Source organism: Myotis yumanensis, unplaced genomic scaffold (genome assembly GCF_028538775.1).
Source record: "Myotis yumanensis isolate MYYU_CA2020_CCGP unplaced genomic scaffold, mMyoYum1.0.hap1 SCAF_11, whole genome shotgun sequence".
Lineage (NCBI taxonomy): Eukaryota > Metazoa > Chordata > Mammalia > Chiroptera > Vespertilionidae > Myotis > Myotis yumanensis.
Window position 1 is genome coordinate 71,794,857 of NW_027223762.1, and position 22,621 is coordinate 71,817,477.

Below are 22,621 nucleotides of genomic sequence, written 5' to 3' on the forward strand. Positions count from 1 at the left end.
TTGCCTCCTTTGTCAAATATTAATTGAGCATAATGGCTTGAATCGATTTCTGGAATCTCTGTTCTGTTCCATTGATCTATATGTCTGTTCTTGTGCTAGTATCAGGCTGTTTTGATTACAGTGGCTTGGTAATATAGCTTGATATCTGGAATTGTGATCCCTCCAACTTTGTTCTTCTTTCTCAAGATTGCTGCGGCTCTTTGGGTCTTTTTGTTGTTGTTACTGTTGTTACAAAGGCGTTTAGTTTATTCTCATCAGTGTTCTCATGTTCACATTTCCCAGTGTGCTCCCCTCCTTACAGTAGTTAATGTGCAATCTCACTTACAGGCTGAGGTGAGGGGGGTTGGCCCAGAGAAGGGCAGGTGTTGGCACTCCTTGTGGTCACAACAGGTGGCCTGTCCTTCGGGAACAGGGGCAGCCAGAGGAGGCCTCCGGTCTTTTTTTGCATTGGTTGGTGATTCTCCATTCATTAGGAGTCTTTTTTGGCTCCATATGAATTTTTGGAGTATTTGTTCTAGATCTGTGAAATATGCTGTTGGTATTTTAATGGGGATTGCATTGAATCTGTAGCTGGCTTTGAGTAGTATGAACATTTTAATGATGTTGATTCTACCAATCCATGAACACAGTATACCCTTGTTTATATCTTCCTCTATTTTTTCAAAGTCCTGTAGTTTTCTGAGTTACCTCCTTGGTTAAATTTATTCCTAAGTAGCTTAATTTTTTTGTTATCGTGGTAAATGGGATTGTTTGTTTAGTGTCTCTTTCTGAGAATTTGTAATCGGTTTCTGGGTGTTAATTTTGTATCTTTCTACATTGCCAAATTCATTTATTAAATCTATTAGTTTTTTTTGTAGAATCTATAGGGTTTTCTATGTACAATATCATGTCATCTGCAAACAATGGCAGTTTACTACCTCCTTTCAAATGTGGATGCCTTTTATTTCTTCTTCTTTTCTGATCACTGTGGCTAGGACTTCCAGTGCTATCTATATGTATAAACATCTAAGCAACCGGACGACTGGACAACCAGATGACCAGCCGGTAGCTATGATGCACACTGACCACCAGAGGGCAGGCGCTCAACACAGGAGCTGCCCCTGGTGGTCAGTGCACCCCCACAACGGGAGCGCAGTTCAGCTGACAAAAGGGCACCAGACACCAGGCTCATGACTGGCGAGCGCTGCTGTGGTAGCGTGAGCTTCTCCCGTGGACACTCCCCCTGCGCACGGAGCAGCTGTGGTGGCAGGCTCAGCAGGCTCGGGATGCGCAGGAGCGGTGCCTCGCCCAGCCCAGGCTCAGGCTCCTCCCCAGCCACCTGCCACTTCGCACTCGATATCAGTGCTGTGCAGGACTGATGCGTACAGCGGGCTGGAGCACGGTGAGCTGGTGGGTAAGGCCAGGCTGAGGCGGTGTGGAGGTCCACTGATGTTGAATAAGTGTTGAATAAGAGTGATGAAAGCAGACATCCCTGTCTTGTTCCTGTTCTTAGGGGAAATGGTTTTAGTTTTTGCCCATTGAGTATGATGTTCGCTGTAGGTTTGTCATATAAGGCCTTCATTATGTTGAGATATGATCCCTCTGTTCCCACTTTGCTGAGAGCTTTTATCAAAAACTAGCGGCTCCCTGAGAAACCAAGATGGCGGCATAGGTAAACACCGGAGATTGCTGCCTCGCACAACCACTTCAAAAATACAACTAAAAGACAGAACGGACATCATCCAGAACCACAGGAAGGCTGGCTGAGTGGAATTTCTACAACTAGAAGGAAAGAGAAAAGCATAGTGAGACTCAGAGGAGGTGTGGTGCTGAAGTAAATACAAAGGTGCGGAGATGCATGCAGAGAGGGCTGGCAGCTGAGGACACGATTGTCTTTTTCAATCGGGAGGGAGTCTCAGGCTCTGAGCTCCAGTTCCGGGCGAGTCTCTGGGGACCCAGACTCATACAGGAGAAACGGGACTGTCTGGCATCAGTCGGAACTCGAGGGCAGCTTTCTCTCGGAGGCACTCGCGGCGATTGCCAGGACCTCTGAAGGCAGGACTGAGAGCAGCCATACTGCTCACTCGCTCAGCCCACCCTGTTGATCCCCTGCGACCCCGCCCCACCCAAGCCCAGTACAGAGGCTTTTGCATATGAAAGGCCCAGCCCTTTGTAATCTGAAAATAACTTAATAAACTGCAGCTGCCCCAAAGCCCCAGGGCAACTTGCATTGCTTTACAGCTGGCTTCTGCTGGGTAGCCTCAGGAAAAGGCTAGATTAGCACCTCCTTAGATCCAAGAGCCAGTGTACCCAGTGGTCAGAGTGGGACCATCCCATTACAACTCCTCAGATCTATAAGGGACACACTCAGGGGGCAGACTCAGTGAGCACCAAAGCCCCACTGAAGCAAGTCTTGCCCCATAAGGGTATCTTCAGCACAGAAGTTCTCCCACCGTAGACACAGCTGATTCTTACAGCCAATTGGCCTGGAGGTCAAATCCTCCCAGTTTTACCTATAACAATCAAGGCTTAACTACAACAAGACTGTGCACAAAGCCCACAAGGGGGTGCACCAAGAGTGTCTACCTCAGGTAATTGGGACACTTAGCACAGAAAGCCACTCTATTGACACAGCGAAGCATAAAAAATGCCGAGACAAAGAAACAGGACACAAATGACAGAAATGGAGGAAAGCAAACTACTCGATATAGAGTTCAAAACCACCTTTTAGGTTTTTCAAGAATTTTCTAGAAACCGCCAATAAATGTAGTGAGATCCTCAAGAAATCTAGTGAGACCCTCGATGTTATGATAAAGGACCAACTAGAAATTAAGCATACACTGACTGAAATAAAGAATATTATACAGACTCCCAACAGCAGACCAGAGGATCGCAAGAATTAAGTCAAAGATTTGAAATATGAAGAAGCAAAAAACACCCAACCGGAAAAGCAAAATGAAAAAAGAATCCAAAAATATGAAGATAGGGTAAGGAGCCTCTGGGACAGCGTCAAACGTACCAATATCCAAATTATAGGGGTGCCAGAAGAAGAGAGAGAGCAAGATATTGAAAACCTATTTGAAGAAATAATGACAGAAAACTTCCCCTACCTGGTGAAAGAAATAGACTTCCAAGTCCAGGAAGCGCAAAGAACCCCAAACAAAAGGAATCCAAAGAGGACCACACCAAGACATATTATAATTAAAATGCCAAGAGCAAAAGAGAAAGAGAGAATCCTAAAAGCAGCAAGAGAAAGAAAGTCAGTCACCTACAAGGGAGTACCCATATGACTCTCAGCTGATTTCTCAACAGAAACTTTGCAGGCCAGAAGGGAGTGGCAAGAAATATTCAAAGTGATGAATACCAAGAACCTACAACCTAGATTACTTTATCCAGCAAAGCTATCATTCAGAATTAAAGGTCAGATAAAGAGCTTCACAGATAAGAAAAAGCTAAAGGAGTTCATCACCACCAAACCAGTATTATATGAAATGCTGAAAGGTATCCTTTAAGAAGAGGAAGAAGAAGAAAAAGGTAAAGATACAAATTATGAACAACAAATACACATCTATCAACAAGTGAATCTAAAAATCAAGTGAATAAATAATCTAATGATCAGTATGAACTGGTGATTATAATAGAATCAGGGACATAGAAAGGGAATGGTCTGACTATTCTTGGGGGGGAAAGGGGAGTGGGAGATGCGGGAAGAGACTGGACAAAAATCGTGCACCTATGGATGAGGACAATGGGTGGGGAGTGAGGGAGGAGGGTGGGGTGGGAACTGGGTGGAGGGGAGTTATGGTGGGGAAAAAAGAGGAACCAATGTAATAATCTGAACAATAAAGATGTAATTAAAAAAAAAAAACTAGCGGCCCGGTGCACAACATTCATGCACTGGGCGGGGGGGGGGGGGGGGGGGCTGTTCCCTCAGCCTGGCCTGTGCCCTCTCACAGTCTGGGACCCCTCAGGGGATGTCCACTTACCAACTTAGGCCTGCCTCTGCCAGCAGTCGGACATCCCCCACCGGGTCCTTAGCACTGCCGCAGAGGAGGGAGAGGCTCCCGCCACCGCCGCTGCACTCACCAGCCATTAGCCTGGCTTCTGGCTGAGTGACACTTTCTCTGTGGGAGCGCACTGACCACCAGGGGGCAGCTCCTGCATTGAGCATCTGACCCCTGGTGGTCAGTGCGCATCATAGCGACCAGTCTTTCCGCTGTTAGGTTGATTTGCATATTAGGGTTTATTATATAGGATGGGTGTTGAATTTTGTCAAATGCTTTTTCTATGTCTATTGATATGATCATGTGATTTTTGTCTTTCAGTTTGTTTATGTGATGTATCACATTTATTGATTTGTGAATATTGTACCAGCCTTGCATCCCTGGAATAAATCCCACTTGGTTATGGTGTATGATCTTTTTAATATATTGCTAGATCCGATTTGCTAATATTTTGTTAAGGATTTTAGCAACTATGTTCATCAGGGTTATTGGCCTGTAATTCTCTTTCTTTGTAGTGTCTTTCTCTGATTTTGGAATTAGGATGATGCTGGCCTCATCAAAAGAACTTGGATATGTTCCTTCCCCTTGGATTTTATTGAATAGTTTGAGGAGTATAGGTGCTAGTTGTTCTTTGAAGTTTTGGTAAAACTCCCCTGTGAAGCTGTCCAGACCAGGGTTTTTGTTTGCTGTGAGATTTTTGATTACTACTTCTATTTCCTCAGTTGTTACTGACCTTTTCGGGGTTTTTTATTCTTCCTGATTCAATTTTGGAAGATTGGGTGTGTGGTTTTTTTTTTTTTTTTTTTTTTTAGGAATTTGTCCATTTCATCCATATAGTCCAGCTTGTTGGCTTATAGTTGCTCACAGTATTCTCTTACAGTCCTTTGTATTTCTGTGGTGTCAGTTGTTACTTCACTGCTTTCATTTCTAACTTTATTTATTTGGGTCCTCTCTTCGTTTCTTGATGAGTCTGGCTAATGGTTTATCTTTTCAAAGAACCAGCTTGTGGTTTCATTGATTTTTTTTCTATTATTATTATTATTTATTTTTTTTTTTAGCCTCTATAGCATTTATTTCTGCTCTAATCTTTGTTCTTTCCTTCCTTCTACCCACTCTGGGCTTTTCTTGTTGTTCTCTTTCTAATTATTTAAGTTGTAGGAGGTTAGTTTATTATTAATTTTTCTTATTTTTTGAGGTAGGTCTATAGTGCTATGAACTTCCCCTCTCAGGACTGCTTTTGCTGTGTCCCAGAGATTTGGGGTTGTTGTGTGTTTATTTTCATTTGTTTCCAGGAAGTTTTTTGTGTCTTTCTTGATCTCATTGCTAACCCATTCAGTGTTTAATAACATGCTATTTAGCCTCCATGTGTTTGAATGTTTTGGGGTGTTTTTACTGTAGCTGATATCTAATTTCATGATCTAAGAAGATGCCTAATTTGATTTCAACCTTCTTAAACTTGTAGAGACTTTTTGTGTGTCCTAACATGTGGTCTATCTTTGTGAATGACCCATGTGCACTTGAGAAGGATGTATATTCTGCAGCTTTGAGGTGAAATGTTCTATAAATGTTAACCCTACCAGACCGCTGTACCGATTTTTCAGTAATTTCCACACAAAGGTGGAATATTGGTGCTAGATGAAAGGTAGACCTATTTTCTACAATGTCTCCAAGTTCCATCTTATTCTAACCACTTGTTTGCATGTAACTAACATTTTTCTATATCATGTTGGTTTTTTCTCTTTAATGCTCAGGAGCCCAGGTATAGGGGACAGTTAGGTTCAGGGCCTCAGGTCTGGTAGGATTAATTAAGTCCATCTGATCCTGTGTGTTCTCTGTTTCCTGATTAATTTTTTTTGTTTGAAAGATATCTCCAGTGAAGTCAGTAGGTTGTTAAAGTCCCCTAACGGAACTGTATTTTTGTCGCTCTCTCTCTTAAAGTCCTCTAGAAGTTATATATATATTTAGGTGCTCCTATATTGGGTACATAAATGTTTACTAGGGTTATATCCTCTTGTTAGATCGATCCCTTTAGTATTATGTAGTGACCTTTGTTGTCTCTCATGATGGCCTTCATTTTGAAGTCTGTTTTGTCAGATATGAGTGTTGCTACCCCAGCCTTTTTTTTTTTTCATTTCCATTTGCCTAGAAAAATATTTTTCATCCCTTCACTCTCATCCTGTGTGAATCTTTTGTTCTGAGGTGGGTCAGCATATATTTGGTTCAAGTTTTTATATCCATTCAGCTACTCTATGTCTTTTGATTGGAGCATTTAATCCATTTACATTTAGGCTTATTATTGATAGGTACTTATTTATTGCCATTTTAATTTGTTATGCCTATGTTTCTCTCTATATATATTTCTTCTTCTCATTACAGCAGTTCCTTTAGTGTTTCTTGCAGTGCTGGTTTGGTGGTAATAAACTCCTTTAGCCTTTTTTGTCTGGGAAGCTCTTTATTTGACCATTTATTTGTAACTAGTGTCCCAGTGCATGAAATTCATGCTCATTAAAAGGGAATTAATTAGAGGAAAAATGTTAATATTGCTATTTGCCCTTTCTCTATAATAGAAGTGTCAGAGATGAAAGAAAATTAGTAAAATGTATATGAAAATCTTCCTCCTGTCTGAGTCTGGGGTGCTCCACAGGAACCAGAGTCAAGTCCCCGCCCTCCCACGTGTGCCTCGAAAACATGCGAGACCCAGACCCAGCCGGCCCCACCCCTTTCAAGCCCTGCCGGGTGAGGGACGCGACCTCAGGTCTCCTGGCCCAGGATGGGGTGCATGGCCTCAGGTCCCCTTCAAGCCCCACCAGGCGGGGGGCGCAGCCTCAGGTCCCCTGCCCTGGCCCAGCGCCACGCAGCCTCAGGCCTCTGCTAATTGCTTGTTAAGGCTCATTACGGGAACTCGGCCTCCTCTGTGGACACAGCCATCTTGTGTTACGGAATCCCTGCCTCCGCTGTGGGCGCAGCCATCTTGACCATTATGGTGTGATGGTCAATTTGCATATTCCCTCTTTATTAGATAAGATGATAGCCATGCTGGATAGAGTAGTCTTGCTTTCAGATCCTTGGTTTTCATTACCTTGAGTACTTCATGTCATTCCCTTTTGACCTGTAGAGTTTTTGATGAGAAATCAACTGACAGCCTTATGGGAGCTCCTTTGTAGGTAACAAATTGTGTTTCTCTTGCTGCCTTTGTCTTTAATTTTCGGCATTTTAATTATGATGTGTCTGGGAGTGGGCCTATTTGGGTTCTTATTGCTGGGGTCTCTCTGTGCCTCCGAAACTTGTGTGACTTTTTCCTTCACCAGGTTAGGGAGGTTTTTGCCATGATTTCTTTAAACATGTTCTCTATCCTTTGCTCACTTTCTTCTCCTTCTGGCACTATATTTGCAAATATTGTTACATTTCATGTTGTCTCACAGCTCCCTTAAGCTGTCCTGTTGTTTAATTGTGTGTTTTTTTCTTTTTGGTTCTCTGATTGATTTTTTTCTACCCTGTCTTCTAATTCACTGATCCGATCCTCAGCTTGCCCTATTGTGCTGTGTATTCCTTCTACTGTGTTTTTTATTTGTGCTATGTCATTCTTCATAGTTACTATATCTTTTCTCATGCTGTTTAGCATCTTTGCCGTCATTATTCTGAACTCTAAGTCTAATAAATTTCTTTTTTTTTTTTTTTGATTCCTCATGTGTTTATGAGCCACGCCAGTGGGAACGATGGAGAGTCAACTGTGAACCGGTGGGAGCTCGGGCACCATGGACAGACAGCTCAGAGGCAGCTGAGCCAGGACCCAGGAGGCACTCATGGGGACGGAGACAGCACACAGCCTTTGTGAGTGTTTCTGACATTAGTACGTGATGTTCTAACAGGTTCTTTCCCCCTTTCAAAGGCAGCACTTGCCCGACCGCCTGACTCTGGGCTCCCTTCCCAAACGCAGGCTCGCCCTCCGGAGCAGCCGCACACGCCCTCCTGGCTCACGAGAGACCTCATCCCCTGAGGAAGTCAGTTGCCACAGTGACAGCAGGACAAGGCCTCACAGTCCCAAAGATGAGAGAGTCGGGAACAAAACGTAGGGAGTGAAGAGAAAGGGGCCCCAGGATATGGATGGAAGCAGCACAGTTCTGATGGGAGCAGGGTAGCCGCCCTCAGTCGGTCCGAGTCTGTGTCAGAGGGGAGCTGGCCCTCCGTGCTCTCGCACACAGCATCCTGCAGGGAGGTGAGCTGGCCCCGGGGACTGACCCCATGGGCTGGATGACTCAGTGCCTGGAGAGCCTGTCTAACATGGTCACCAGCTTCATGGCCTCCTGCTCCTTCTGCTCCTCCGTCATGCCCTCCATGGGGTTGTGCGGCTTCACCTCCACCCTCCCGGTCTCCGGGTTTATGCTGGCCTTGGCCTCCTTGTACTCCTCTGTGTCCGAGTCTGAGTCCTCTGAGTACTGGCCCTCGGGCCAGCCCCCTGCCACGAGGTCCCGGGCAGCCAGGAGGCCGGCGGCGTTCCATAGCCCGTGCACTTGATGAAGCGGGCAGCTCTCCAAGCACAAGACGAACAGCAATGCCGCGCCACCCTCTTCACGTCAGTGTCCAGGTGCGTCATGAGGCCAACGAGCTTGTTCCACAGCAGCTCCTCCACCTCGGCCGGGCCTTCACGTCCCTCAGCGGGCAGCACCTGGGCCTTCAGGAACCGCCGGGCGGGGCGGTGCAGGCGGGCACACTCGGTCAGCGCGCTCAGCACGGGGACCAGCTCTCCATCAACCTGTGCGTCTGGTGCCGGCGCTTCTCCAGGAAGCTGAGGAGGGCGCCGATCTCGTCCACGTTCACACCCAGGAACTCCAGGGAGCCTTTGCGCGGCTCTAGGGCCAGCAGGACACCCAGACACTTGACAGGCAGGTTCCCGGGAGGCTCGCTGTGTGGCCATGGAACTCCTCCGTGCGTCCCCAACAGCAGCTGCCATCACACAATGCCACAGGAGAGTCCCCAGGCGCCAGGAAAGGCAGGTTTTCCTCGTCCGCTTCCCTCCTGATGGAGTCGAAAGTGATGTTGAAGAGCACCTTGAGGATCGCCATGGCCCGCACGGCCTGCTAGGGAGGAAGGCGCTCTGGGGGGCTCTGTTGGGAATCACTCCCAGCGTCAGCTGCAGGGCATCAGTGAGCACGGGCGCCCCCTGCAGCTCCTGAACAGCTGCTGGTGCACCTCCGAGCAAGGACAGGAGGCGCAGGTCAAAGACCTGGACCTCGTGAGGGAAGCTGCTCTCCCTGTGCAGCCTCACACGCTGGGCGAGCCTCACCACCAGGCGGGCCTCTGCTGCCAGCACCTGAGCCTGGGGGCTGCTGAGCACAAGGTTGCACAGGCACTTGCGGGATTCGAGTACCATGTCCATGTCCAGGGGCCCAGGGGCCGCCCCCTCGGAGACGCCGGCATAGCACGCAAGGGCCTGCAGGCTCTGGCAGCTGGTGAAGGTGTCCAGGCAGCTGCAGTCCCTGGACAGGATGCGGATGCTCTGCAGCCAGGTGACCCGGCTGGAGCGGGGCAAGCCCTGCTCCACGACCGAAACCAGCAGCTCCGCCGGTCTCTGCCTGTCCTCCTGTTGGGCAGCAGCGAACGTGAAGCTCTGGGAGTTCTCCCGGTTGTACTTGTATGTGCACAGAGCCTCCATGACCACTTCCTCCTCCCCCCATCTCCGCGGCATCACAACCGCTCCGGGCTCCGTGACACACCTGGCAGCCTGCACCAGGAAGGCGGGAGGGGCTGGCTCCGCGGTTCTGGGCCCCAGTCCACCCGCCTAATAAATTTCTTATCTCCATTTAGCTCTTCTTCTGGAGAATTCTCTTGTTCTTTCATTTGGGGCTTGTTTTTTTGGCTCCCCATTTTGGCAGCTGGTTTGGCTTTGGGTCTGTGTATTAGGTAGATCTGCTACGACTCCTAATCTCTAGTGCAGGACAATGCCAGACGCTGTTTGTGGTTGGCCCTGAGTACTGTTTGGAGCTGTCAGCATTCCACAGTTTGTGGCTCCCTCTGCTGGGGCCTGGTGCCTATGGAAAGGACCAAGATGTGCACCAGGGTCTGCTTTTCCGAGCCCTGGGCCCAGAAGTAGATCAGGCAAAGACTCAAAGCCTCCAGAGACCTGCCTCTGCCTACAGTCCCATTGACACTCAGTCTTGATTAGCTTCAGGCTATCAACTACTGGGTGGGTGAGAGGTCTTCCAACAGGGTGGGGCAACTGCCTTCCTCCTTCCCTTCCCCCACATCCTCCCCTCCCCCACCAGGCAAAAACTGCCTGGATAGCAAAGGTCCATCAGAGAAAGATTTCCTCCAAAGCATGAGGGAATGACTCAGCACAGAAAACCAGTGTGGCTGTCCTCTGAGCTCCAACCCCAGAGCCCCCAACAACTGGTTTCTGCTCACACAGTCAGTCCACTCTGTCCTCCCTCTGCTGGAGCCCAGGCGAGAGTGGCTGCACATGAAGTTTTGTGCATTGGCCTGTTAAGAGGGTGCCTGCATTTTCAGCCATTTCTCACTGGCAGACAGAAACCCTGTTGCTTTTCACAGCCAGATGTTATGTGAGCACCTGTCTTAGTCTGGTGCTCTGTGTTGGGGAACCCGGCTTTGGGTTTAGACCTCAGAGTTCTCAGTGGGAACCCCCTACAGCTGAGATGTCCCTCCAGACCTTCAGTTGCTGCCTGTGGGAGCCCAGCCAGCCCTTTCATACCTCTGCACTTCCAACCAGTCTCTATGTCAGTGGTTCACCTTGGCTGCACATTAGAATCACCTGGGAATCCTTTTAAAATCCTGATTCTGGGCCTCATCCTCCGGAAATTCTGTTTCTTTGTTATGGGGTGGGGCCACAACATTAGTAACAAAGAAACAGAATTTCTGGAGGACGAGGCCCAGAAATCAGGATTTTAAAAGGATTCCCAGGTGATTTTAATGTGCAGCCAAGGTTGAGAACCACTGGTCTATGTGGTCTCTGAAAGGGCGAGGGCTACACCCTCCACCTTGCCCCAGGGTAAGGGCCACGTGCTTGGCAAGAAGGTTCTTCCCGGAAGTCTAAGACTCTGCTAGGCACACCCAGGAACAAGACATCGACTTGCGCCTGGCCAATCGGCAGAGCACAGTCCTTTCTCCTCCACTTACTCCAACCCCCCCTTTAAAACCCGTCTCTAGGCGGGGTTCGGTCTCTTGGCCACTTGGCTAGCCGATGTGTCGGTGAGTCTGGTAGATGGAGAGCTCAAGCTAGCCTGAAATACAGATTCTTATGCTTTTGCATCGGATTGGCTGGCTCCCTGATGTGGTTTCTTGGGAATCTTGAAATCTGGGTATAACATTTGGGGGCTCGCCCGGGGTTCCCAAGACCATCCAGGGACCCCCAGTTCGAAGAGTCTGCTTGGCCGCGGTAAGTGTCTGTGTGTTGTGTATTCTGTTCTCTGTGATATCTCTAAGGGACTTGTCCTGTATCTGGAGGAATGGCTTCTAGATGGTACTCACCATCAAAACTCGGACTGGCTAAAGGTTCAAATCTGGCCTATCTTTTAAAAAAGGTAGGAGAGAAGCATTCCTAGGCAGTTTTCTACTGCCTCTGTTCAGGGACTTGTTCTTTATCTGTCCTGTGTGAGCTCACTTCTGAAATCTGTATTCGCCCACATTGATCGTGGACGCACATGGGGATCAAAGGGCGGGAGGAGTCGGGGGACGCCTCGACCCTCCATCTGTAGGGGTGTAATTTTGCTTCCACGGAGTCGGGAGGTCTGTAGAAACCCCAATCTGAGACGAGGTGGGTAGCTCCCGCCGGTTTGGCGTAAGCCATCGTCTGTTGCTTCCATGGATTTGGAAGGCTGTTCTTTGGGCCCTGTTTGTCTGTGCCTGTTTCTCTGTTTTCTGTGGACTTACTGGACAGATGTTATGGGACAGACTCAGACTGCTCCTTTGGGTATTGTGATTGATCATTTCAAGGAGATTGGGGGAGGCTTTAGAGCTCCCTCAGGAGTTGGGAAGTTGTTAAACTCTGAATGAATGTCTAGTGAAAATATGTGAGTGTAAAGGCAGGGATCACTGTGCCTCGGGCCGCAGGAGAGGAAAGATGCGCCTGGATGCGGAGGCTAAGGCTGGCGCACCGAGGCCGCTTGCTGCACAGTCAGGAGCGCGGCCCGCGGTGAGCACAGCCCTTGCCCGTTCGCGCCGCGGGCCCAGGCGGTTCAGCGGCGGCGGGCGGCGGCGGCGGGCCAGCGTTGGCCCCCAGGCTTGTGGCGAGCGAGTGGAGAGCAGGGAGCGAGGCCGGCGCGTTGCTCGCGGGAGGCAGAGTGGCAAGGCCTCCCGGCGGCGTTGGGGCCGGGGGGAGGTCCCCTGCGGAGCCCGCCGGCTGGACACCCGGGGTCCAGCGGCGGCGGCAGCGGCGGCGACTCTGGACGGGAGCCGGGCCCTTCCCATAGAGATCGCCCCAGCTAGAAATGTAAAAGTTTTAAAATGCATCCGGGATTTCTGTGCACATGTAAAGGGAAAAGGCCAGTTTAAAAACGAGTGCGCATAGTTTTGAGCTGAACCTGACCTTTTGCTGTGTACAGAATAAAAACCCAAGACTGTTTTGGCCTTAAAAATGGCAGAGATGAACCTGACAAAGAAATGTTCGGATTGAATTGGGAAAAATTGTGTTATTGTGGTAACTAAATGCCTTTGCTTATTGGTACAGCCACCATTTTGGGCTCCAAGCCTTGGCAGCTGCCATATTGGCTGCATGGTTTGCCGCTCCCCTGGAGGCCGCCATCTTGAAACAGCAAAGGCCTCGCCCTCTTATTTAGTCAGGGGTGGAGCTTTAAGGTGGAGTTTTATGGGGCTGCAAGTGTGCTTCGCAGATTTATTTTTAAGCTAATCTCTTAAATCTAGAAAACCCTGCTTTCCTTAAACTAGGGACAATTAAAGGTTATGTCAAAGTCTTTAAAAGGAACTGATAGCAGTAATCTAATTTCTAAAGTACGATTATTTCAGGTAGAAACTGGTTTCTGTGAATTGATCTGTCCTTATTGCTTAAATATGTATCCTTGTTGTTAAATTTGAATGTATTGTTAATCTGAGGAATGTTAATTATTTACATGTCACCTAAAAATTAAGGCTAAAAGTTTTAACTGGAAAGCATGGCTTTGGTGTGATGGGAGGAAATAAATGTTAAATGGATGGTAGGCCAGTAAGCTGGAACTGGTCACTGGTGGTGGATTGTGAGAAGGGCTGGACACTGCCTAACTTCTCCTTCCTTGGTACCCCTAGAACATCAGAGGGTAATTCTGGCCTTGATTTTCTTGGTTTTGGATTTGTTTGTTTGTTTGTGATAAAAACCGTTTCTATCTAAATAAGACATAGGTCAAGAATCCTGTCCTGGGATGTGGGAAAGGCCCCCACATCTGTTCCTGTCAGGCCCCCATCAGGGGATTTGGGGGCGGTGTTCCTGTTATCTGCTCAAGAGCCCAAGACTGTAAAGATACTTGTTCACTGAAAAGGTGTAAGTATGTTTGTAAACACCTCTGTCTGTTTGCTGGGAACTTTGATTTTCTATGTGATATTCTGTGCTGGGTTGGGATTTTGGAATTCTGGGGTAAATTTAAAAGGTATTTGTGGCTTTTCTAGTCTGATTGGAACATTTAAGGATGGGGCTCACAGTTCCTCAAGGCAAAGATTTAATGGGCCCTCCCCCCTGCCTGTGCTGAATTAGATAATACAGGGCAGTACTGATTAAGAAGAAAAAAAATGGGCCTTGGAATCTGTAAAGATAGGCGGGAATGAAGCTGGTCAAATGTACTGAAAGGGTTTGGTACCTGTCTGCTGCTAGCAAAGGAGGGGCTGATACCCCCTCCTAGCGCACTCCCTTGAAAGAGGCCTGGTTGCTGCTCTGCCACAAAGGGAACTGGTAGAAACAAACCATGGAAACTGGCGGGGACTGGGTGGCTCTCCTATCATGTTTAGCAGGCCACCCCCTATCATTCCTAACCTTAAAGCTGACTTTCTTGCTGCAAGAATTGTTTCTTTTCTTGAAGAGGGCTCCAGAGGGCGCACGAGGACATTTGGCTGCGCCTCAGCGCCACCCAGGAGACTGGCCCAACCCCAACTCCTCATCAGCACAGACCAGGAGATTGGGTCTACGTCAAAAGGCACCACCTGGAGACCCTGGAGCCACGTTGGAAGGATCCCTACACCCTACACCGTGGTGCTGAGACCCCCACCACTCTCAAAATAGATAGACAGCGTCACGACCTGGGTCCATCACACCCACGTCTGGTCAGCAGACCCATCCGCGATCCGGAAAGACTTCGTCACCAAATGGAGCGTCGATCGAGATCAACACAACCCGCTCAAGCTCAAGCTACAGCGTGCTCGACCTGCCCGATGCTGGTAACATTGAATAGACTTAGATAATGCCTGCATCTTCATGGACATGGCTCCAAAAAGACAAGGACAATTCATAGGAAGATCAGGAATAGACTTTAGTATCACATGTTTAGTATGTTTCATTGTATTGATATGTTATATTGACCTTTGATTCTTTTGCAGGTTTGAATGTATGTTGGCTGTCCTGGAAGGGAACTATGTGGGGTGACCCCCAAAAGTAAAGGGTGACTAGCTGCCAAGAGGGCAGGTGCCCATCTGGGCAGGCAACGGTGCCCATCAGGTTTTGGTCTCTGTTGAGAGACAGCTAACAGTTGGCAGCCTGTAATACTGTCTTGCAGGCCTTTGTGACGATGCCCATGTCAGGGGTAGTAAGCTGGAAAAAGCCTGTTTAGACTAGAAGGTCTAAGGCATGGTTATGCATAGAAAGAAAGTTTAATGCCAACAATTAGAAGGAATTGGCAAGGAAAGTCAGAAAATCTTAGAGTAGATCAGTATGTCTTTCTTCTTATGTAATTCCTCCGAAATTTGGCAATGCTAACATGGCAATACATTTCTTTGCATAGGTTCAATAAGACCGGTTCCTAATAGTGGTTTTATTAATGGAAAACTTTGACTGGAGTATCATGTTTTAAAGAGCCCTGTCTGAGATCTAAAGACTTGAAGCCAGTAAGAATGCCATGAAGAAAGCCTGGTATCCTGCTTGGAAGCCCTGAAGATGGCTGGCGCTGGAGTGTCAGGCCGATGCCCTACCATCACTGGCGGTTGGTAAGAGTAGAAGGGGAGCAGTAGGGATGCCTCTGCGTTCCTGTGGAACCCCCACACACTCTGGGCCGCAACAAGTAGGAGGGCTACTGAGATGGGCCTTAAAGCCTGGAGCGTGGGCTCAGGTGGAGTTGCTACAGGTGAGGGATTCACCTAACTCAGCAGATACTGCAGGTGGGCCTGATGGCAGCTGGGTGGCGTGGCTTCCTGGCCCTATGGGGCACATTAAGATTCAACCATGAGATTCCAGCATAGGTAGTCAGTTACCATTCTTGTTGTGTTTATGCAAACATCAGGACAGTAGATAAATTAATCTTGATTTGGCTTTTTGATAGCCATGGAGGAATTTTAAGAAGAAAAATCCTATTTCAATAGAAGTTGTTAAAGCTAAAATGGTTTCTTCCCCTTCCACCAGACCATTTGTTAAGATATGCCCAGTACGGGCCTCTAGCACCGGTGGAATAGAAATGCAGTCCAGTCCGTCTCATGATTGAGCCGGAAGTTCCAAGACAAAGGGGGGAATGAAAGGGCGAGGGCTACACCCTCCACCTTGCCCCAGGGTAAGGGCCACGTGCTTGGCAAGAAGGTTCTTCCCGGAAGTCTAAGACTCTGCTAGGCACACCCAGGAACAAGACATCGACTTGCGCCTGGCCAATTGGCAGAGCACAGTCCTTTCTCCTCCCCTTACTCCAACCCCCCCTTTAAAACCCGTCTCTAGGCGGGGTTCGGTCTCTTGGCCACTTGGCTAGCCGATGTGTCGGTGAGTCTGGTGGATGGAGAGCTCAAGCTAGCTTGAAATACAGATTCTTATGCTTTTGCATCGGATTGGCTGGCTCCCTGATGTGGTTTGTTGGGAATCTTGAAATCTGGGTATAACAGTCTCCACTTTCCATCTTTGGTACCAGGGTTCCCTCCAGCTAGTCTTCAGTTGGTTTCTCACGGTGTTTTTTCTGTATTTTAGTTGTTTTACCAGTTTGGTTCTAGGAGACTGTCAGTGTAGCTTCTACTTACTCCACCACCATTTTGGAATCCTGTTTTCCTTGTTTTTAAATAATTTTATCCTAGCATTCTTAGTAGGTATAAAGTTGTATCTCATTGTGGTTTTGATTTGCATTTCCCTAATGACTGGTGATGTTTAGCATCTGTTGTATACCTTATCGGCCATTTGTATACCTTCTTCGGAGAAAAATTTATTCAAGTCCTTTGTCTCGTTTTTTATTGTTATTGCTTTCAGAGGGAGGGAGGTAGAAAGAATGAAACATTGATCAGTTGCCTCCTGCACATGTCCCCACTGGGGATCGAACCTACAGCCTAGATATGTGCCCTGACCAGAAATTAAACCAGCCACCATTTGGTGGGCAGGCTGCCACTCCAGCCACCTTAGCCACACCACCAGGGCCTTTGCCTCGTCTTTAATTGGGTTGATTTTCTCTTTGTTGTAGGTGTTCTTCATATATTCTGGATGTTAAATCCTCATCAGACATACGGTTTGCAAATACTTTTTCACATTTTTGGATTGTCTTTTCACTTTCATAATAATGTTTCTTTAATACACAAAAGTTTTTAATTTTGATGATGGCCAATTTATCTATTTTTTTTTAGTAGTTAAACAGAAAACTTTATTTGTTCTATTTCAAGTTGGAAAATAGGAGTTACTCACTCCTTTCATATTTTGAGAACCCAGAAGTAGCTGCTATTTTTTTTATTGTTTAAAGTCTTACATCTGTCTCCTTTTTCCCTGATTGACCTCCTCCCCACACCACTCCCACCCCCCAGGACAAGCCCCCACCGCCCCAGTGTCCGTGTCCATTGGTTATGCTAATATGCATGCATACGAGTCCTTTGGTTGATCTCTAACCCCTCCGCCCCCGCATCCCCCCGCTCCCACTCCCCTGCCTTCTCTCTGAGGTTGAACGATCTGTTCAGTGTTTCTTTGTCTCTGAATCTATTTTTGTTCATCAGTTTATGTTGTTCATTATACCCCACATATGAATGAGATCATGTGATATTTATCTTTCTCCAATTGGCTTTTTTTTTGCTTAGCATAATGCTCTTCAGTTCCATCCATGCTGTTGCAAATGGTAAAAGGTCCTTCTTTTTTACAGCAGCATAGTATTCAATTGTGTAGATGTACCACAGCTTTTTAATCCACTCATCTGCTGATGGGCAGTTAGGCTGTTTCTAAATCTTAGCTATGGTAAATTGTGCTGCTATGAACATAGGGGTGCATATTCCTTTCTGACTGGTGTTTCTAATTTCTTGGGATATATTCCTAGAAGTGGGATCACTGGGTCAAATGGGAGTTCCATTTTTAATTTTTTGAGGAATCTCCATACTGTTTCCCACAATGGCTGCACCTGTCTGCATTCCCACCAGCAGTGCACGAGGGCTCCTTTTTCTCCGCATCCTTGCTAGCACTTGTCATTTGTTGATTTGTTGATGATAGCCATTCTGACAGGTGTGAGATGGTATCTCATTGTTGTTTTGATTTGCATCTTTCGGATGATTAGTGACTTTGAGCATGTTTTCATATGTCTCTCGGCCTTCTGTGTGTCCTATTTCAAAAAGTGTCTATTTAGGTCCCTTGCCTATTCTTTGATTGGGTTACTTATCTTCCTTTTGTTAAGTTGTATGAGTTCTCTGTAAATGTTGAAGATTAAACCCTTATTGGAGATAACATTGGCAAATATGTTCTCCTATGCACTGGTCTCTTGTTGTTTTGTTGGTGGTTTCTTTTGCTGTGCAGAAGCTTTTTATTTTGATGTAGTCCCATTTGTTTATTTTCTCCCTAGTCTCCATTGCCCTAGGAGCTGTATCAGTGAAGATATTGCTACAACATATGCCTGATATTTTGCTGCCTATGGAGTCTTCTAAGATTTTTATGGTTTCCTGTCTTACGTTTAAGTCCTTTAACTATTTTGAGTTTGTTTTTGTGTATGGTGTAAGTTGGTGACTAGCTTCATTTTTTTGCATGTATCTGATCAATTTTCCCAGCACCATTTATTGAAGAGACTGTCTTGACTCCATTGCATGCTCTTGTCTCCTTTGTCAAATATTAATTGAGCATAATGGCTAGGGTCGATTTCTGGGTTCTCTGTTCTACTTTTCTTTTTGTTGTTTCTGGTTTTAGTGTCATATCTAAGAACCCATTGCCAAATCCAAGGTCATGAAGATTTTTCCTTTATGTTTTCTCCTAAGATATTTACGGTTTGGGCTCTTAGATTTAGGTCTTTGACCCATTAATTTTTGTATATAGTGTGAGTTGCTAGTCTGACCTCATTCTTTGCATGTGGAAATCCAGTTGTCCCAGCACCAATTGTGGAAGACAGTATCCCCCCCCCCCCCCCTCCCCCGTAAATGGACTGAGCACCATAGATGTATGGATTTATTCCTGGACTCTGTTTGGTCACTCTGTTTGGTCACTCTGAGTGGTGGGGAACTCCTTCCCTCTAAAGTCAACTCCTTTTGGATTGGGTAAGCCCGCACAGGTTTTCTAAAATGGAGCTAAAATCTGCCTTCCCTGATATTTCCCTGTTATTCTCTGTTCTTTCTTGGGGTCCATGGAGAATCTCTTCTCCCTCTGGCTCCCCAAACTCTGAGGAATTGGATGGATCAGCTGTCACACTCCTCCACTCCCCTACTCCCACTCTGCTTTCCTACATGTAAGGGAGTAATATTTATTAAGCAACTACTATGTGCCAAGCTCATGCATTTTCTCACTTCTCACTCATCACCCCTCAGAGAAGTAGGTGTGATTGTTATCCCTATTTCATAGATGAGAAAACTGAGGTTTAAAGAGGCGGAGCGACCTGCCTGCGGCCACACAACCAGCCTCCAGCGCCCACAGTTTCTAACACACCAGCTTACGCCTTGCCGGCAGTTCTTACTTCTCCTCCCCAAAACACACACAGTTTTGAGTTTGTTTTGCAAGTTTGAAGGTAGAGGTCAGTCTCCCCAGGTCACAGAGGGAAAAGCTGCCCAAGGAACACACAGCCAGTAGTGAGTCATTTTGTTTTAACATTGATGAGATGCCATAGGAACTTAACTCTTGTTTATATCAATTAGCCTATGGCAACACTGGTTTCATTATACATCGTTTCTCTCAAAGTCTCAGAGCCTATTGACAAAGCTAAGTAAGGGCTGACTGTACACACTGCAGCCACCCACCCCACCCCAACACTGAGCATGACAGGAAAACGCTAACATGAACAAGAGACCATAGCAGAGGTGCCACTGACAAGGTTGAAGCCCCCTCCTCCCATGGGAGTGCTGAGGCCCCAAATATATGAGGTCAAGGTCATGTGACCAGGTGCACATTGGAGAAATATCCTGAAGTGACCACGAAGTCACCCCTTCATGAAGTTCCCAAAACTCCCCAACTAGAAGAATTTACATCTGAAGAACTAGAGATTAAGAGCAACCTGAAATAAGGTTTAACAACGATACAGGTTGTCCCCCCAAAATGTAAGCATACCTAACAGCTGATAGCTCGATTGCTGTTTCTTCCTTTTCCGGTTTAACCCACTGGAATTAATAGTTACTCAAAGTCTGTGTACACTTTGGGGGACACCTGTGTATTAAATGACTCAAAGAGATAAAAGGAGGAATAACTACCATAAAAGAAGACCAGGAGACTATGAAACAAACACTGGCAGATGGAGAAGAGCTCAGACACAAAAGGCAGAGCTGCTGGAATGAGTGGGGACTCAGAGCTGGGAAGCAATTTAACAAGGTCACATCAGGTTTTAGTGGCGGACACAGAACCAGAACCAGAACCAAGGTTGAACTTGGGAGTTGGGTTCTCCAAGGAGAATGGATGTTCCCTCCCGCGTCCTTGTTCTCTTTTCTTTCCCTGGAGTGGGAAGCTGGTACTGAGCTGAACCCCAAAGCCCCCTCCTAGATGACAATCAGGGGTTCTGTTCCTCCACTGGACAGCGTGAGGAGTTCTTTTTGAGATGGAGAGGTAGCAACCCCTGTCCTCTGGAGCTGAACTAAGTTAAATGGACTCTTAATATCTGAAGAGGAATTGGTTAAGTGACGCCACGAAAAGCTGCCAATAGAATTACTTCTTACATATTGATGCTGAGTTTGTTCCTGAGCCTCTCTGAGCCTCAGTTTCCTCATCTGTAAAGTGGGTTTAAGGGTCCCCGCCATAGGCAGGTGTTTTGAGAATTAGATGGAAAATTGCATCTAAAGGACATTCAGCACATCGGAGTTTTCTCCCATAGAATACCTTCCTCGGGCTTCGCAGCCCTGCCGTTTGAGTTCAAAGACACCCCAGTCGAGAACAAAGCTATAGCCCAGGGGTCCTCAAACTTTTTAAACAGGGGGCCAGTTCACTGTCCCTCAGACATTCCACACATGCGCACTGCGGGCCCGGGACGAGTCGGCTGCTAAGCAGGACAGGCGGCGGCGGCAAAAACACCCGGCGGCCGGATAAATGTTTTCGGCGGGCCGCGTGTGGCCCGCGGGCCGTAGTTTGAGGACGCCTGCATAGGCAGATGGGACCCCAGCCTCCAACAGAGAAGAGAGAAATGTAAAACCGGGAAGGGACATAGAAGGAGATTTTTAAACATGAATCACAGGAGAGAAAGACCTCCAGTCCCTCCCTACCACTCGGCCGGAGGGCAGCGCTTTGCTTTTGCTGGGAGATCACGTGTGTTCTCTGCGGGGGCCATTACACGTGTTCTCACAGGCACACCCGAGAGCACCGCTCCCTTGTCTTCATTTCCACAGTCAGATCTCACTTCTCACCTGAAGTGTGAGAAGAGCATTTAAATGAGAGCGCCGAGGCTTTCGTCCGGTGCTCTTGGCCCCACGCTAGTCCACGTGCCTTGCATCCCCTCCTCCGGCTCAGAAGGCGTGGGTGGGGGCAGCTGGGGTAGGGAGGACCACAGGGCTGTTCCACAGCCCAGCCCAGCCCATTCCTCCCAAGGCCTTAGCAGACGAGAGCCTCAGATGGGTTCAATCGGCATTACATCCGCTGGCAGGTATCACACAGGGCCCGTGTGCAGCGTGGGCGGGTGTGGGCTCAGAGCCTTGTACGTGCCAAGCCCCAGGTGCCCACCTCGCTTGGGGTAAAAGCCGAAGAACCCTGCACACTCTGCTCCCACCGCGGCCCCTGCCCCTCACCCACTCTGCTCAGCCGCACCGCCTCCTCGCTGTGCCTCCACACACTGGGCATATCCCACCTCAGGGCCTTTGCTCGGCGGTTCCCTCTGCCTGGAACACTCTCCCCCAAATATCAGCTGGCTGCTCTCTCTCTGGATGCCCAGAACCCTCTCTGTCCCCAGGAGAGAGTCCCTGGACCCGCCCAGAGTCTGTGGCTGAGGCCTTCTGGACCCCACACACCCAGGCCCATCTGAGCCCCTCAGACTCAACCATAAAGTCCAGCGAAAGAGCCTCATCCGGGGCCTCAGAGGCATAGCATCCAGCCCTGTGCCCCACCAAGTATTACCTTCCCAGGGCCAGCCTCGGCGGGGGGCAGGGGGGAGGTTAGGGGTCCCTCCTCTTCCCCATGGGCAGGGCCCAGAGCCCCCAGGCACCTGCTACAGCCTATGCGTACATACAGCAGGCGCTCAGCACACGTTGAGTGGAAACAGGTCAGGAGGGCCAGCAGAGGCGAGGTGCTGGTGGGGAGGCAGGTTAGTAACTTAGGAAAGCTCCCTGGCAGGTGGAATGGGGAAACGGGCCAGGCAGACGGCTAGTGTACCCCAAGATCTTACCTCCCCTAACCAAAGGCTCTTAGGAGCAGATGGCTTCCCTCTCCCCTCCCCAACCAGAGAGCTAGCTTAAGTCACCCTAGGGCAGGGGTGGGCAACCCCTGGCACGCGTGCCAAACATGGCACGCCAGTAACTTTTGCTGGCATGCGAAACCCTCTCTTATAATCTTCCGTTTACAATTTTTCTCTTAATATCGACTTTTTTATTTTTCAGATAAATTCAGTGTAGGTGCATCTTAGATAAATAAATAATTTTACATAACAAGTTATCTTAAAGACCACAGACGTGGATTGACGAGAGAGGGGAAGAGCAATTTCTATGCCTCTGCCTTAACTCTCCCTGCCTTCCTAGATCTGACCAGTGTTTTGGTTTCATCCACATACGCTTGTGAATCTTTGTTCTCAGTGATGAATTTTGTTAAGTCTCGTAATAGGAGTAGCCTGACGGATGAAAGTAGTAGCTCGTGCATATCTCTGAAGGCCACGAAATATAAACCTGATGTAAAATCTCTGTCATCAGTGATGCAGCAGCAAAAGTCCCATGATAATATCAAACGGAGTCATAAAGTTTTCTGTCGGACTATCAGTGTACATGTATACATTAAAAAATAAATGTATTTTTCATCATCATATACTGTGTTTTTGTCGCTTGAATGAATTTTATTATTTCTTCAAGGTTCTTCACATACGTACACCTTAAGAGATATCAAATAGGCGTAACATGTTCTCAAAAAATTAGGGTTGGCACGCAGAATTTTGAGTCAGAGATTTTGCTGGTTTTGGCAC

At 47.7% G+C, this 22,621-nt stretch overlaps 1 pseudogene; it reads right to left on the bottom strand.

The window, feature by feature from the left end:
- Positions 1–7,985: 7,985 nt before the first annotated feature.
- Positions 7,986–9,648, bottom strand: LOC139019590 (chaperone Ric-8A pseudogene; annotated as a pseudogene).
- Between the last annotated feature and the right edge of the window lie 12,973 nt (positions 9,649–22,621).